Genomic DNA, 14,973 nt, shown 5'->3' on the forward strand with positions numbered 1-14,973 from the left:
TATGTATTAATTTCAAGGCGAAAAATAAAAAAAAAAATTCAACTTAATTCACTCAAAATAAAATTTCAATTCTTTGTTTTTCAAGGAAAATGACTGAATTCATATGAATTTATCACGTAAATTAAAGTTAAAACATCAATTTTCTGATCTTAACTTTAGTAAAATGTTCAGAGATAGTAAGATGCTAAAACTTTGCGTCAGTTTGTTTAAAATTTTGCGCCAATGTGTTTGAACGTAGGTTGCTACATGAAATAATTGAAAAAAAAAACTTCTTGTTTATGGGGCTATGGGCACACTGGTCACTTTATGGACACACTGGTTTTATTGAATAACTTATGCGTCGAATTTTCATTTTCAATAAAAAAAAATACTTTGAAAAAATAGATGCGCTTAGTTAATTATTTTGAAATAAAAAGTAAAAGCCAACTCTTTATTAAAGCCTCTTTTTTTGGTAACTCTTAACTCAGTAAAATTTTGCACTCTTCGCACAGGCAGGGTAGCTGTACCGTAAGCTTAAGCTTCAATTTTTTAAAAACTTTCAGTAGCGCCCGTTTGAGAAGTACGAGGGAACAACCGATTAATCGATTCCTTATCATTTTCTTTTGCAACTAACATATAACATTGCAATATGCAACTTGCCACTTATCATTTATACCTTATCTGTTACAACTTTCCACATGCTTATTGCACTTGCTACTTTCCACTTCCCACATGCCACTTACCACTTGCTTGGTGCCACTTGATACTTTCAACATGCCACATGCCACATGTCACATATGTCATATTGCACATGCCATATACCAGATGCCACATGCAACATGTTACATGCCATAGGAATACAAGATGTAAAAAAAGTATAACTTAAAAATTTGGTGATGTTACCCCCAAACATATATATGTTAGGCCTTCACTGCATAATAAGGAGTTGTTTTGCACCTTAGCACTAATTATTTCCCGTTGTACGCACTTTATATACGTATGGCATAGCTTTAAGCATTATATTTTGTTTGTTCCGAATAATCATAATTATCAACAAGATGTTTTCGGTACTTGAGACTTTAGAAAATGTGCATTTTTTGATTCATTATAATTTCCCTGATCAAATTCAAAGACGGCATGCCTGGGACCACCAAGAAAGGTTTGTGTTATATCTGGAACGACTTTTCGATACACAAAGTCTTCTTTTGATAAAAGCAAACAAAATCAATGATATAAGCTATAAAGGGTCTTTTGATTTCTGTCAAACGATCGTAAAAAAATTAGAATTTTGTGATAACCTCATTCAAATTTGTGAAAAAATCATCTTTATATTGCAAGAATATAAAGATGATTATGAAACGGACAATGAAACAGATATATTGGATGTAAGATAGTAAGTATAACAACTCAAACCAAATATTTAAATAATATAACAAATTTTTAAATTCCAGTGATTTTGAAAACATATGTTGCAGAGAAATTGAGAGGGGAATATGTGTTACAGCTTAAACTGTTTTCTGTGTTGTAGAAAGAAACTTTTTTTGTTTGTGTTTTGAATTGTTTTTTTTTTTTGCATATCAATTAAATGTATTTAAATACCTATATAAATTAAATAAAAAAATATTTTGACATTTCTAATATTTAATACAAAAAATTTTGTTTTTATTACATAAATGAGCTGAAATGACTTTCTGTATAACAAAAACCAAACTTAATATATGTTTGTAGCATACATTGCAGCATTACCTATCTTTTAGTGAGAGCTTATGAATTGATTTTTCTTCAATTCACAATTCAATCAAAGTCCCTGAGAGCTTATGAATTGAATTTTTTTACAACTCACAAGTCAAAAAGAGCTTATGAATTAAACTTTTTTTTTAATTTACAATTCCAAACTAGCTTGTGAATTAAATTTTTGTTTAATTCATAATTCGAAGTTAGCTTATGAATTGAATTTTTCTTTAATTCCTAATTATACATACTAGCTTACGAGTTAAATTTTTGTTTAATTCAAAACTCAAAACTAGCTTGTGAATTAAATTTTTTTTCAAATCGTAAATTTCTAAGAGCTTGAGAATTGATTTTTTTGTAATTCACAAGCTTATTATTGACTCTTGAATTAAATCAAAGCTTAAGCTAGGAAATAGCTTAAGCTTTTGCAACCCTGCGTCTAAATAGGTCAAAACTTGCAAAATTCAAAATTCTCTAAAAACAAAACTACAAGTCCAAAACTTATAGAAAATACATTTTTGTGCTCTGCGAGTCGATATCCTTCGCATACAATTCAATTGGAGTTGAAAAATTCACAATTGAAGAAAATCACATTTCAAAATCTTTAAATCGTCATATCTCGTTAACCGAGCGTCTAAATAGGTCAAAACTTGCAAATTCAAAATTCTCTAAAAACAAAACTACTAGTCCAAAACTTATAAAAAATACATATTTGTGCTCGTGAGTCGATTTCCTTCGAATAGGATACAAATCTGTGTAAAAAATGCACGTTTTCAAAAAATCACCTTTTGAAATTTTCAAATCGATTTTCTGGGCGAACTGTAGCTCTAAACACCCCCAAAGTTGCAAAATTCAAATGCCTCCAAAAACCAAACCACTTGCCTAAAACTTATAAAAAATACATATATGTGCTCTGTGAGTCGATTTCCTTCGAATAGGATACAAATCTGTGTAAAAAATGCACGTTTTCAAAAAATCACCTTTTGAAATTTTCAAATCGATTTTCTGGGCGAACGGTAGCTCTAAACACCCCCAAAGTTGCAAAATTCAAATGCCTCCAAAAACCAAACCACTTGCCCAAAACTTATCAAAAATACATATTTGTGCTCTGTGAGTCGATTTCCTTCGAATAGGATACAAATCTGTGTAAAAAATGCACGTTTTCAAAAAATCACCATTTGAAATTTTCAAATCGATTTTCTGGGCGAACGGTAGCTCTAAACACCCCCAAAGTTGCAAAATTCAAATGCCTCCAAAAACCAAACCACTTGCCCAAAACTTATCAAAAATACATATTTGTGCTCTGTGAGTCGATTTCCTTCGAATAGGATACAAATCTGTGTAAAAAATGCACGTTTTCAAAAAATCACCATTTGAAATTTTCAAATCAATTTTCTGGGCGAACGGTAGCTCTAAACACCCCCAAAGTTGCAAAATTCAAATGCCTCCAAAAACCAAACCACTTGCCCAAAACTTATAAAAAATACATATTTGTGCTCTGTTAGCCGATTTCCTTCGAATAAGATACAAATCTGTGTAAACAATGCACGTTTTCAAAAAATCACCTTTTGAAATTTTCAAATCGATTTTCTGGGCGAACTGTAGCTCTAAACACCCCCAAAGTTGCAAAATTCAAATGCCTCCAAAAACCAAACCACTTGCCCAAAACTTTTAAAAAATACATATTTGTGCTCTGTGAGTCGATTTCCTTCGAATAGGATACAAATCTGTGTAAAAAATGCACGTTTTCAAAAAATCACCTTTTGAAATATTCAAATCGATTTTCTGGGCGAACGGTAGCTCTAAACACCCCCAAAGTTGCAAAATTCAAATGCCTCCAAAAACCAAACCACTTGCCCAAAACTTATCAAAAATACATATTTGTGCTCTGTGAGTCGATTTCCTTCGAATAGGATACAAATCTGTGTAAAAAATGCACGTTTTCAAAAAATCACCTTTTGAAATTTTCAAATCGATTTTCTGGGCGAACGGTAGCTCTAAACACCCCCAAAGTTGCAAAATTCAAATGCCTCCAAAAACCAAACCACTTGCCCAAAACTTATAAAAAATACATATTTGTGCTCTGTGAGTCGATTTCCTTCGAATAGGATACAAATCTGTGTAAAAAATGCACGTTTTCAAAAAATCACCTTTTGAAATTTTCAAATCGATTTTCTGGGCGAACGGTAGCTCTAAACACCCCCAAAGTTGCAAAATTCAAATGCCTTCAAAAACCAAACCACTTGCCCAAAACTTATAAAAAATACATATTTGTGCTGTGTGAGTCGATTTCCTTCGAATAGGATACAAATCTGTGTAAAAAATGCACGTTTTCAAAAAATCACCTTTTGAAATTTTCAAATCGATTTTCTGGGCTAACGGTAGCTCTAAACACCCCCAAAGTTGCAAAATTCAAATGCCTCCAAAACCCAAACCACTTGCCTAAAACTTATAAAAAATATATATTTGTGCTCTGTGAGACGATTTCCTTCGAATAGGATACAAATCTGTGTAAAAAATGCACGTTTTCAAAAAATCACCTTTTGAAATTTTCAAATCGATTTTCTGGGCGAACGGTAGCTCTAAACACCCCCAAAGTTGCAAAATTCAAATGCCTCCAAAAACCAAACCACTTGCCTAAAACTTATAAAATATATATATTTGTGCTCTGTGAGTCGATTTCCTTCGAATAGGATACAAATCTGTGTAAAAAATGCACGTTTTCAAAAAATCACCATTTGAAATTTTCAAATCGATTTTCTGGGCGAACGGTAGCTCTAAACACCCCCAAAGTTGCAAAATTCAAATGCCTCCAAAAACCAAACCACTTGCCTAAAACTTATAAAATATATATATTTGTGCTCTGTGAGTCGATTTCCTTCGAATAGGATACAAATCTGTGTAAAAAATTCCCGTTTTAAGAAAATCACCTTTTGAAATTTTCAAATCGATTTTCTGGGCGAACGGTAGCTCTAAACACCCCCAAAGTTGCAAAATTCAAATGCCTTCAAAAACCAAACCACTTGCCCAAAACTTATAAAAAATACATATTTGTGCTGTGTGAGTCGATTTCCTTCGAATAGGATACAAATCTGTGTAAAAAATGCACGTTTTCAAAAAATCACCTTTTGAAATTTTCAAATCGATTTTCTGGGCTAACGGTAGCTCTAAACACCCCCAAAGTTGCAAAATTCAAATGCCTCCAAAAACCAAACCACTTGCCTAAAACTTATAAAAAATATATAGGTATTTGTGCTCTGTGAGAAGATTTCCTTCGAATAGGATACAAATCTGTGTAAAAAATGCACGTTTTCAAAAAATCACCTTTTGAAATTTTCAAATCGATTTTCTGGGCGAACGGTAGCTCTAAACACCCCCAAAGTTGCAAAATTCAAATGCCTCCAAAAACCAAACCACTTGCCTAAAACTTATAAAATATATATATTTGTGCTCTGTGAGTCGATTTCCTTCGAATAGGATACAAATCTGTGTAAAAAATGCACGTTTTCAAAAAATCACCATTTGAAATTTTCAAATCGATTTTCTGGGCGAACGGTAGCTCTAAACACCCCCAAAGTTGCAAAATTCAAATGCCTCCAAAAACCAAACCACTTGCCTAAAACTTATAAAATATATATATTTGTGCTCTGTGAGTCGATTTCCTTCGAATAGGATACAAATCTGTGTAAAAAATTCCCGTTTTAAGAAAATCACCTTTTGAAATTTTCAAATCGATTTTCTGGGCGAACGGTAGCTCTAAACACCCCCAAAGTTGCAAAATTCAAATGCCTCCAAAAACCAAACCACTTGCCTAAAACTTATAAAATATATATATTTGTGCTCTGTGAGTCGATTTCCTTCGAATAGGATACAAATCTGTGTAAAAAATGCACGTTTTCAAAAAATCACCTTTTGAAATTTTCAAATCGATTTTCTGGGCGAACGGTAGCTCTAAACACCCCCAAAGTTGCAAAATTCAAATGCCTCCAAAAACCAAACCACTTGCCCAAAACTTATAAAAAATACATATTTGTGCTCTGTGAGTCGATTTCCTTCGAATAGGATACAAATCTGTGTAAAAAATTCCCGTTTTAAGAAAATCACCTTTTGAAATTTTCAAATCGATTTTCTGGGCGAACGGTAGCTCTAGACACCCCCAAAGTTGCAAAATTCAAATGCCTCCAAAAACCAAACCACTTGCCCAAAACTTATAAAAAATACATATTTGTGCTCTGTGAGTCGATTTCCTTCGAATAGGATACAAATCTGTGTAAAAATTCCCGTTTTAAGAAAATCACCTTTTGAAATTTTCAAATCGATTTTCTGGGCGAACGGTAGCTCTAAACACCCCCAAAGTTGCAAAATTCAAATGCCTCCAAAAACCAAACCACTTGCCCAAAACTTATAAAAAATACATATTTGTGCTCTGTGAGACGATTTCCTTCGAATAGGATACAAATCTGTTGAAAAAATGCATGTTTTCAAAAAATCACCATTTGAAATTTTCAAATCGATTTTCTGGGCGAACGGTAGCTCTAAACACCCCCAAAGTTGCAAAATTCAAATGCCTCCAAAAACCAAACCACTTGCCCAAAACTTATAAAAAAATACATATTTGTGCTCTGTGAGTCGATTTCCTTCGAATAGGATACAAATCTGTGTAAAAAATGCACGTTTTCAAAAAATCACCATTTGAAATTTTCAAATCGATTTTCTGGGCGGACGGTAGCTCTAAACACCCCCAAAGTTGCAAAATTCAAATGCCTCCAAAAACCAAACCACTTGCCCAAAACTTATAAAAAATACAAATTTGTGCTCTGTGAGTCGATTTCCTTCGAATAGGATACAAATCTGTGTAAAAAATTCCCGTTTTAAGAAAATCACCTTTTGAAATTTTCAAATCGATTTTCTGGGCGAACGGTAGCTCTAAACACCCCCAAAGTTGCAAAATTCAAATGCCTCCAAAAACCAAACCACTTGCCCAAAACTTATAAAAAATACATATTTGTGCTCTGTGAGTCGATTTCCTTCGAATAGGATACTAATCTGTGTAAAAAATGCTCGTTTTCAAAAAATCACCATTTGAAATTTTCAAATCGATTTTCTGTGCAAACGGTAGCTCTAAACACCCCCAAAGTTGCAAAATTCAAATGCCTCCAAAAACCAAACCACTTGCCCAAAACTTATAAAAAATACATATTTGTGCTCTGTGAGTCGATTTCCTTCGAATAGGATACAAATCTGTGTAAAAAATTCCCGTTTTAAGAAAATTACCTTTTGAAATTTTCAAATCGATTTTCTGGGCGAACGGTAGCTCTAAACACCCCCAAAGTTGCAAAATTCAAATGCCTCCAAAAACCAAACCACTTGCCCAAAACTTATAAAAAATACATATTTGTGCTCTGTGAGTCGATTTCCTTCGAATAGGATACAAATCTGTGTAAAAATTCCCGTTTTAAGAAAATCACCTTTTGAAATTTTCAAATCGATTTTCTGGGCGAACGGTAGCTCTAAACACCCCCAAAGTTGCAAAATTCAAATGCCTCCAAAAACCAAACCACTTGCCTAAAACTTATAAAATATATATATTTATATATATATAAATCTGTGTAAAAAATGCATGTTTTCAAAAAATCACCATTTGAAATTTTCAAATCGATTTTCTGGGCGAACGGTAGCTCTAAACACCCCCAAAGTTGCAGATTTCAAATGCCTCCAAAAACCAAACCACTTGCCCAAAACTTATAAAAAATACATATTTGTGCTCTGTGAGACGATTTCCTTCGAATAGGATACAAATCTGTGTAAAAAAAATGCACGTTTTCAAAAAATCACCATTTGAAATTTTCAAATCGATTTTCTGGGCGAACGGTAGCTCTAAACACCCCCAAAGTTGCAAAATTCAAATGCCTCCAAAAACCAAACCACTTGCCCAAAACTTATAAAAAATACATATTTGTGCTCTGTGAGTCGATTTCCTTCGAATAGGATACAAATCTGTGTAAAAAATGCACGTTTTCAAAAAATCACCATTTGAAATTTTCAAATCGATTTTCTGGGCGAACGGTAGCTCTAAACACCCCCAAAGTTGCAAAATTCAAATGCCTCCAAAAACCAAACCACTTGCCCAAAACTTATAAAAAATACATATTTGTGCTCTGTGAGTCGATTTCCTTCGAATAGGATACAAATCTGTGTAAAAAATTCCCGTTTTAAGAAAATCACCTTTTGAAATTTTCAAATCGATTTTCTGGGCGAACGGTAGCTCTAAACACCCCCAAAGTTGCAGATTTCAAATGCCTCCAAAAACCAAACCACTTGCCCAAAACTTATAAAAAATACATATTTGTGCTCTGTGAGACGATTTCCTTCGAATAGGATACAAATCTGTGTAAAAAAAATGCACGTTTTCAAAAAATCACCATTTGAAATTTTCAAATCGATTTTCTGGGCGAACGGTAGCTCTAAACACCCCCAAAGTTGCAAAATTCAAATGCCTCCAAAAACCAAACCACTTGCCCAAAACTTATAAAAAATACATATTTGTGCTCTGTGAGTCGATTTCCTTCGAATAGGATACAAATCTGTGTAAAAAATGCACGTTTTCAAAAAATCACCATTTGAAATTTTCAAATCGATTTTCTGGGCGAACGGTAGCTCTAAACACCCCCAAAGTTGCAAAATTCAAATGCCTCCAAAAACCAAACCACTTGCCCAAAACTTATAAAAAATACATATTTGTGCTCTGTGAGTCGATTTCCTTCGAATAGGATACAAATCTGTGTAAAAAATTCCCGTTTTAAGAAAATCACCTTTTGAAATTTTCAAATCGATTTTCTGGGCGAACGGTAGCTCTAAACACCCCCAAAGTTGCAAAATTCAAATGCCTCCAAAAACCAAACCACTTGCCTAAAACTTATAAAAAATATATATTTGTGCTCTGTGAGTCGATTTCCTTCGAATAGGATACAAATCTGTGTAAAAAATGCACGTTTTCAAAAAATTACCATTTGAAATTTTCAAATCGATTTTCTGGGCGAACGGCAGCTCTAAACACCCCCAAAGTTGCAAAATTCAAATGCCTCCAAAAACCAAACCACTTGCCCAAAACTTATAAAAAATACATATTTGTGCTCTGTGAGTCGATTTCCTTCGAATAGGATACAAATCTGTGTAAAAAATGCACGTTTTCAAAAAATTACAATTTGAAATTTTCAAATCGATTTTCTGGGCGAACGGTAGCTCTAAACACCCCCAAAGTTGCAAAATTCAAATGCCTCCAAAAACCAAACCACTTGCCCAAAACTTATAAAAAATACATATTTGTGCTCTGGGAGTCGATTTCCTTCGAATAGGATACAAATCTGTGTAAAAAATTCCCGTTTTAAGAAAATCACCTTTTGAAATTTTCAAATCGATTTTCTGGGCGAACGGTAGCTCTAAACACCCCCAAAGTTGCAAAATTCAAATGCCTCCAAAAACCAAACCACTTGCCCAAAACTTATAAAAAATACATATTTGTGCTCTGTGAGTCGATTTCCTTCGAATAGGATACAAATCTGTGTAAAAAATGCACGTTTTAAGAAAATCACCATTTGAAATTTTCAAATCGATTTTCTGGGCGAACGGTAGCTCTAAACACCCCCAAAGTTGCAGAATTCAAATGCCTCCAAAAACCAAACCACTTGCCCAAAACTTATAAAAAATACATATTTGTGCTCTGTGAGTCGATTTCCTTCGAATAGGATACAAATCTGTGTAAAAAATTCCCGTTTTAAGAAAATCACCTTTTGAAATTTTCAAATCGATTTTCTGGGCGAACGGTAGCTCTAAACACCCCAAAGTTGCAAAATTCAAATGCCTCCAAAAACCAAACCACTTGCCCAAAACTTATAAAAAATACATATTTGTGCTCTGTGAGTCGATTTCCTTCGAATAGGATACAAATCTGTGTAAAAAATGCACGTTTTCAAAAAATCACCATTTGAAATTTTCAAATCGATTTTCTGGGCGAACGGTAGCTCTAAACACCCCCAAAGTTGCAAAATTCAAATGCCTCCAAAAACCAAACCACTTGCCCAAAACTTATAAAAAATACATATTTGTGCTCTGGGAGTCGATTTCCTTCGAATAGGATACAAATCTGTGTAAAAAATTCCCGTTTTAAGAAAATCACCTTTTGAAATTTTTTTCTGGGCGAACGGTAGCTCTAAACACCCCCAAAGTTGCAAAATTCAAATGCCTCCAAAAACCAAACCACTTGCCTAAAACTTATAAAAAATATATATTTGTGCTCTGTGAGTCGATTTCCTTCGAATAGGATACAAATCTGTGTAAAAAATTCCCGTTTTAAGAAAATCACCTTTTGAAATTTTCAAATCGATTTTCTGGGCGAACGGTAGCTCTAAACACCCCCAAAGTTGCAAAATTCAAATGCCTCCAAAAACCAAACCACTTGCCCAAAACTTATAAAAAATACATATTTGTGCTCTGTGAGTCGATTTCCTTCGAATAGGATACAAATCTGTGTAAAAAATTCCCGTTTTAAGAAAATCACCTTTTGAAATTTTCAAATCGATTTTCTGGGCGAACGGTAGCTCAAACACCCCCAAAGTTGCAAAATTCAAATGCCTCCAAAAACCAAACCACTTGCCCAAAACTTATAAAAAATACATATTTGTGCTCTGTGAGTCGATTTCCTTCGAATAGGATACAAATCTGTGTAAAAAATGCACGTTTTCAAAAAATCACCATTTGAAATTTTCAAATCGATTTTCTGGGCGAACGGTAGCTCTAAACACCCCCAAAGTTGCAAAATTCAAATGCCTCCAAAAACCAAACCACTTGCCCAAAACTTATAAAAAATACATATTTGTGCTCTGTGAGTCGATTTCCTTCGAATAGGATACTAATCTGTGTAAAAAATTCCCGTTTTAAGAAAATCACCTTTTGAAATTTTCAAATCGATTTTCTGGGCGAACGGTAGCTCTAAACACCCCCAAAGTTGCAAAATTCAAATGCCTCCAAAAACCAAACCACTTGCCCAAAACTTATAAAAAATACATATTTGTGCTCTGTGAGTCGATTTCCTTCGAATAGGATACAAATCTGTGTAAAAAATGCAAGTTTTCAAAAAATCACCATTTGAAATTTTCAAATCGATTTTCTGGGCGAACGGTAGCTCTAAACACCCCCAAAGTTGCAAAATTCAAATGCCTCCAAAAACCAAACCACTTGCCCAAAACTTATAAAAAATACATATTTGTGCTCTGTGAGTCGATTTCCTTCGAATAGGATACTAATCTGTGTAAAAATTCCCGTTTTAAGAAAATCACCTTTTGAAATTTTCAAATCGATTTTCTGGGCGAACGGTAGCTCTAAACACCCCCAAAGTTGCAAAATTCAAATGCCTCCAAAAACCAAACCACTTGCCCAAAACTTATAAAAAATACATATTTGTGCTCTGTGAGTCGATTTCCTTCGAATAGGATACAAATCTGTGTAAAAAATTCCCGTTTTAAGAAAATCACCTTTTGAAATTTTCAAATCGATTTTCTGGGCGAACGGTAGCTCTAAACACCTCCAAAGTTGCAAAATTCAAATGCCTCCAAAAACCAAACCACTTGCCCAAAACTTATAAAAAATACATATTTGTGCTCTGTGAGTCGATTTCCTTCGAATAGGATACAAATCTGTGTAAAAAATTCCCGTTTTAAGAAAATCACCTTTTGAAATTTTCAAATCGATTTTCTGGGCGAACGGTAGCTCTAAACACCCCCAAAGTTGCAAAATTCAAATGCCTCCCAAACCACTTGCCCAAAACTTATAAAAAATACATATTTGTGCTCTGTGAGTCGATTTCCTTCGAATAGGATACAAATCTGTGTAAAAAATGCACGTTTTAAGAAAATCACCATTTGAAATTTTCAAATCGATTTTCTGGGCGTACGGTAGCTCTAAACACCCCCAAAGTTGCAAAATTCAAATGCCTCCAAAAACCAAACCACTTGCCCAAAACTTATAAAAAATACATATTTGTGCTCTGTGAGTCGATTTCCTTCGAATAGGATACTAATCTGTGTAAAAAATTCCCGTTTTAAGAAAATCACCTTTTGAAATTTTCAAATCGATTTTCTGGGCGAACGGTAGCTTTAAACACCCCCAAAGTTGCAAAATTCAAATGCCTCCAAAAACCAAACCACTTGCCCAAAACTTATAAAAAATACATATTTGTGCTCTGTGAGTCGATTTCCTTCGAATAGGATACAAATCTGTGTAAAAAATTCCCGTTTTAAGAAAATCACCATTTGAAATTTTCAAATCGATTTTCTGGGCGAACGGTAGCTCTAAACACCCCCAAAGTTGCAAAATTCAAATGCCTCCAAAAACCAAACCACTTGCCCAAAACTTATAAAAAATACATATTTGTGCTCTGTGAGTCGATTTCCTTCGAATAGGATACTAATCTGTGTAAAAAATTCCCGTTTTAAGAAAATCACCATTTGAAATTTTCAAATCGATTTTCTGGGCGAACGGTAGCTTTAAACACCCCCAAAGTTGCAAAATTCAAATGCCTCCAAAAACCAAACCACTTGCCCAAAACTTATAAAAAATACATATTTGTGCTCTGTGAGTCGATTTCCTTCGAATAGGATACAAATCTGTTTAAAAAATTCCCGTTTTAAGAAAATCACCATTTGAAATTTTCAAATCGATTTTCTGGGCGAACGGTAGCTCTAAACACCCCCAAAGTTTCAAAATTCAAATGCCTCCAAAAACCAAACCACTTGCCCAAAACTTATAAAAAATACATATTTGTGCTCTGTGAGTCGATTTCCTTCGAATAGGATACTAATCTGTGTAAAAAATTCCCGTTTTAAGAAAATCACCTTTTGAAATTTTCAAATCGATTTTCTGGGCGAACGGTAGCTTTAAACACCCCCAAAGTTGCAAAATTCAAATGCCTCCAAAAACCAAACCACTTGCCCAAAACTTATAAAAAATACATATTTGTGCTCTGTGAGTCGATTTCCTTCGAATAGGATACTAATCTGTGTAAAAAATTCCCGTTTTAAGAAAATCACCTTTTGAAATTTTCAAATCGATTTTCTGGGCGAACGGTAGCTTTAAACACCCCCAAAGTTGCAAAATTCAAATGCCTCCAAAAACCAAACCACTTGCCCAAAACTTATAAAAAATACATATTTGTGCTCTGTGAGTCGATTTCCTTCGAATAGGATACAAATCTGTTTAAAAAATTCCCGTTTTAAGAAAATCACCATTTGAAATTTTCAAATCGATTTTCTGGGCGAACGGTAGCTCTAAACACCCCCAAAGTTTCAAAATTCAAATGCCTCCAAAAACCAAACCACTTGCCCAAAACTTATAAAAAATACATATTTGTGCTCTGTGAGTCGATTTCCTTCGAATAGGATACAAATCTGTGTAAAAAATTCCCGTTTTAAGAAAATCACCATTTGAAATTTTCAAATCGATTTTCTGGGCGAACGGTAGCTCTAAACACCCCCAAAGTTGCAAAATTCAAATGCCTCCAAAAACCAAACCACTTGCCCAAAACTTATAAAAAATACATATTTGTGCTCTGTGAGTCGATTTCCTCCGAATAGGATACAAATCTGTGTAAAAAATTCCCGTTTTAAGAAAATCACCTTTTGAAATTTTCAAATCGATTTTCTGGGCGAACGGTAGCTCTAAACACCCCCAAAGTTGCAAAATTCAAATGCCTCCAAAAACCAAACCACTTGCCCAAAACTTATAAAAAATACATATTTGTGCTCTGTGAGTCGATTTCCTTCGAATAGGATACTAATCTGTGTAAAAAATTCCCGTTTTAAGAAAATCACCTTTTGAAATTTTCAAATCGATTTTCTGGGCGAACGGTAGCTCTAAACACCTCCAAAGTTGCAAAATTCAAACGCCTCCAAAAACCAAACCACTTGCCCAAAACTTATAAAAAATACATATTTGTGCTCTGTGAGTCGATTTCCTTCGAATAGGATACAAATCTGTGTAAAAAATTCCCGTTTTAAGAAAATCACTTTTGAAATTTTCAAATCGATTTTCTGGGCGAACGGTAGCTCTAAACACCTCCAAAGTTGCAAAATTCAAACGCCTCCAAAAACCAAACCACTTGCCCAAAACTTATAAAAAATACATATTTGTGCTCTGTGAGTCGATTTCCTTCGAATAGGATACAAATCTGTGTAAAAAATTCCCGTTTTAAGAAAATCACTTTTGAAATTTTCAAATCGATTTTCTGGGCGAACGGTAGCTCTAAACACCTCCAAAGTTGCAAAATTCAAACGCCTCCAAAAACCAAACCACTTGCCCAAAACTTATAAAAAATACATATTTGTGCTCTGTGAGTCGATTTCCTTCGAATAGGATACAAATCTGTGTAAAAAATTCCCGTTTTAAGAAAATCACCTTTTGAAATTTTCAAATCGATTTTCTGGGCGAACGGTAGCTCTAAACACCCCCAAAGTTGCAAAATTCAAATGCCTCCAAAAACCAAACCACTTGCCCAAAACTTATAAAAAATACATATTTGTGCTCTGTGAGTCGATTTCCTTCGAATAGGATACAAATCTGTGTAAAAAATTCCCGTTTTAAGAAAATCACCTTTTGAAATTTTCAAATCGATTTTCTGGGCGAACGGTAGCTCTAAACACCCCCAAAGTTGCAAAATTCAAATGCCTCCAAAAACCAAACCACTTGCCCAAAACTTATAAAAAATACATATTTGTGCTCTGTGAGTCGATTTCCTTCGAATAGGATACTAATCTGTGTAAAAAATTCCCGTTTTAAGAAAATCACCTTTTGAAATTTTCAAATCGATTTTCTGGGCGAACGGTAGCTTTAAACACCCCCAAAGTTGCAAAATTCAAATGCCTCCAAAAACCAAACCACTTGCTCAAAACTTATAAAAAATACATATTTGTGCTCTGTGAGTCGATTTCCTTCGAATAGGATACAAATCTGTGTAAAAAATTCCCGTTTTAAGAAAATCACCATTTGAAATTTTCAAATCGATTTTCTGGGCGAACGGTAGCTCTAAACACCCCCAAAGTTGCAAAATTCAAATGCCTCCAAAAACCAAACCACTTGCCCAAAACTTATAAAAAATACATATTTGTGCTCTGTGAGTCGATTTCCTTCGAATAGGATACAAATCTGTGTAAAAAATGCACGTTTTCAAAAAATCACCATTTGAAATTTTCAAATCGATTTTCTGGGCGAACG

This window comes from Episyrphus balteatus, chromosome 3, assembly GCF_945859705.1.
Source record: "Episyrphus balteatus chromosome 3, idEpiBalt1.1, whole genome shotgun sequence".
Taxonomy (NCBI): Eukaryota; Metazoa; Arthropoda; class Insecta; order Diptera; family Syrphidae; genus Episyrphus; species Episyrphus balteatus.